This window comes from Asterias amurensis, chromosome 18 (genome assembly GCF_032118995.1).
Source record: "Asterias amurensis chromosome 18, ASM3211899v1".
In the NCBI taxonomy this organism is placed as follows: domain Eukaryota; kingdom Metazoa; phylum Echinodermata; class Asteroidea; order Forcipulatida; family Asteriidae; genus Asterias; species Asterias amurensis.
Window position 1 is genome coordinate 4,820,957 of NC_092665.1, and position 3,670 is coordinate 4,824,626.

Consider the following 3,670-nt stretch of genomic DNA (forward strand, 5'->3'; position numbering starts at 1 on the left):
TTTGTGTTGGCCTTTATTTAGAAATAATTTTAATTAAACTGTATCAATTGTTTTTAGACACAATACATCATTGTTAGTTATAACATACTATTAGGTATTCATGTGATTGTGACACAATTAGTAGCCCTAAAGTTTAATACATGTGCAAAGTCATATGAGTCGATGCCTGAACGACAATTAAATTGTACATGTACAGTGAATAGTGTTTGCTGTAGTAAAACTACTATATACGATAGTATCATGGAGGTTTCTACCTCCATGTGAGTATAATCATGGAGGTACCTCCATGGTATAATATATGCACTGCGGGTAGTTCGTCTGTCTGTGGTTCATGTGATCTGCCCACGACAAATCATTCGGGAAGTATAAAACCATAAAACAAACACGACACGTAACGAAGATGCAAGCATTTTGTTTCTTAATTCCTCCTTAGTCAGTTTTCTCTTAGACATTCTGTAGTCAGCTATTCTTCAGAATAACGACAATAATTATTATTTGGTTTTCTGGGAAAAGGGGATGTAGAATTTAAATCCCTGCATTGCGTTCTTTATGGCTAGGCAAACCATACTATATCACTCGTTCGTCCCGAACGTCCGACCGTGGCCCGACTTCATTTCATGCTGTTGGGCGCTGCCATGTTGTTCACATATTGAATATGCATTACACAACCTTGACAACGGCCTTATTTACATAACACGGCAACGCCCACAGTGCACGCAGCACTGCAGGATTGCCAAGACGATGGTAGCTTGCAGAGTGTAGTCTAGATTTCGAGCCGTCCACGTAACTAAATCATACCGTGGCGGGCGCGCTTTGGCGATTCAACCGCGCGTAGTACACTATCCAGAATCAAGCACCATCGTCTTGGGCCAAGACTAGCTCTGTAGGAGCTCCATGCAACAACAACCACGGGTATTAAAACACCAAGACATGTATATGTAGCACACACACACACCCACACACATTGGCCATTTTTGCCATGCGTTATGATGCCACGCATCGCGCACATGCTGGAAATCTCTTATCAGCGTCTACGATCTTTGCTTATCACATAGTCTTGGCCCAAGACGATGGTGCTTGATTCTGGATAGTGTACTACGCGCGGTTGAATCGCCAAAGCGCGCCCGCCACGGTATGATTTAGTTACGTGGACGGCTCGAAATCTAGACTACACTCTGCAAGCTACCATCGTCTTGGCAATCCTGCAGCGCTGTGTTAACTTTTTCATTGTTTTCTTCTACAGCTTTCTGTAGAACCAATCAGCGTGCGATCGTTGTAATAAATTAACATAATGTTTAGTTGACCCCGGGGTCATTCATGTTATGATTACACGGCATTGGCAGCTCCGTGTTTGTTGTGGAGGAAAAATCGTAAGAAAATAGGAAATATTCACGATTATGAATGTTAAAGATGAACAAGTGAGCCGAAGCTATATTGATCTGCTATCTAGATGGCAATTAATGAACGACTATGTCAAAATATACCAGCTAGTGCCCTCTCTGCGGACGGTCTGGTTTTGCGATAAACTCCGTCAGTTCTCGTGTGCTTCGTCTGCTGCATGCAGGCAGCAGTTGGACTATGAGGTAGGATGTCCGGGTGTGAATAAACTATAGGGAACTCTGAACTAGAGCATGATACCACATACGACCAACGTTTGCAACTGAGCAAGTCATGGATCCCAAGTCATTATGTAACTGTCAGTGTCACAAAGTGGTGAGTGGAGAGAATCTTGTTTATATTGATCGAATCTGTATAGAATTAGAAAACGTAAAGTCATACATTTGTAAGTAGTCATTGTTTGTCATGTTTGAATACTTCAAAACTTGTTGTTATTTATGTAGGTAGACCTCCTTCCTGCTAAATAGCAGTGCTATTTCATCATGCGAAGCACAATTTTCTTGTGTCTCACTTATGGAAGGGCAGCTCGTAAAAGTATTGCCTCACCAAAATACACTTCGCATTCGCATTCGAAGGAAGTATGAGCCTACTCCTTGGTTTTTTTCCGGTTTGGAACGAACATAGCCCAGCTTTATGTGAGAGTGGATTTGTCTGACTTGAGTCACCAACACTTCAATGCACACAGATTCATATCCCTCGATTTGAAAATGGCTCATCTCATTGGCTGACTTTTTTTTTTTTAACTTACATTTTTCTTCTGTGCACAAGCAATTAACACTTGTTTGCAATTGCTATAGTTGGGTTGATTGATGATCGTAAATCGTAACCCTCGCTGGTCAACGGTTTAATATTTATAATCAAAACAGATGTACATTTTACATTGAGCTTGATGCAGAAAAAGTTTAGCACAATAAGACCCAATATAATCACTGAACTTATTCTATGATTTGTATTTGTTTCATTCTTCTGATAGGGCACATTTCCAGGAAAGGCTTTTAGAGAACTGCTGCATGCCCACCTTGGAGTACTGATACTTTTTAGGCCTCGTCTTGTCAGATGAATGGGTAGTCGACTGCTCTGCAATTAAGGAATGGAGTTCTTGATTCAAGAGAGACAAATCTGTGACAGAATCAAGATTCAAGCGTATATAATTGTGGAAGAGATATTTTGCTGTTTTGCAGAGGAAGTCTCAAGAAGAGAAAAGGAAAAGATGGAACATCATATTAACTGTCGTATGTGAAGAACTGTACTCAACATTTTGCTGCAAAGTTCCACCTCTGTATCACAATTTATTGTCGACATGTATCATACCATACCAATACAGAGATTGACTTTCAAGATGAGTTTACATAGCTTTTTCAACACTGTGGGAACTGTGTGCATACTCTTAGCAACCGATGCTTTTGGACTGGGGTTGATGTTTGTCATTATTTTGAACACCAAGATGAAAATGTACAACTAAGTGGAAGAGTTGGGCGAGATGAGCAACATGGTCTTTCAACTGCCATAAACTATCTAAGACACAGAGAATCAGATGAAAACTGCATTGCACCCCACAATGTAGAAGAGTGGTCGTAGGCTCAGCCGCTCATACAGGTACATAGTACAAACGGTATTGTGTATAACTGCTGTGATACCTGTGCACTTTAAATGCTGCTGTGGGAAAGCCTGTGATTGGCGATTAGTGGTACGCACTACGATTGATGTCGAAATCGCAACTAGTTATTGCTTAGTCGAGTTGCGACTGCCATTATTCACCTACTCCGTAAATCAAGCCACCACAACAACTAAAATAGTTGCTCCTATTCCTGCTTGCTGAAAAAATTGTGTCGCTCACAGTCACGACTTTTCATGGCAACATAATTTACCTATGAAACACAACCAGACATCAGTAAGCCTGGGCCACTTGTGTAAGTTACTACTCAACTAGTCACACCTCAAAAAGTCATGACTACGACACTAGTCATGACTTGTTTGCCGCAGGGGCAATATGGTAAATTTCGTGCTTAGAGGATTGAAGGATTGTCACTGGTGTCACTGACTGTGTTTCGTAAGTAAATTATGTTGCCATGAATAGTCGTGAGCGATACAATAGACAGTTCACCAAACAGGAAGTTGTTACTATTTTTGGAGTACACGATTATTCAATTAGGAATTAAAAAAAGTAGTCGCAACACGACTTGTGATTTTAATAATCTCGACTGTGCGACAAGTTTGACACTGTGTCGCACTAGTCGCCCAGCCCTAGACATAAAGTGACACAATCCTTAAA

At 40.8% G+C, this 3,670-nt stretch overlaps 1 long non-coding RNA gene across 1 annotated transcript; it reads left to right on the forward strand.

The window, feature by feature from the left end:
• The first annotated feature begins 1,132 nt into the window (after positions 1-1,132).
• LOC139951100 (uncharacterized) lies at positions 1,133-3,342 on the forward strand. Its single transcript, XR_011787734.1, has 2 exons — positions 1,133-1,713; positions 2,372-3,342. It is a non-coding gene; the product is annotated as an uncharacterized lncRNA (long non-coding RNA).
• Positions 3,343-3,670: the final 328 nt, after the last annotated feature.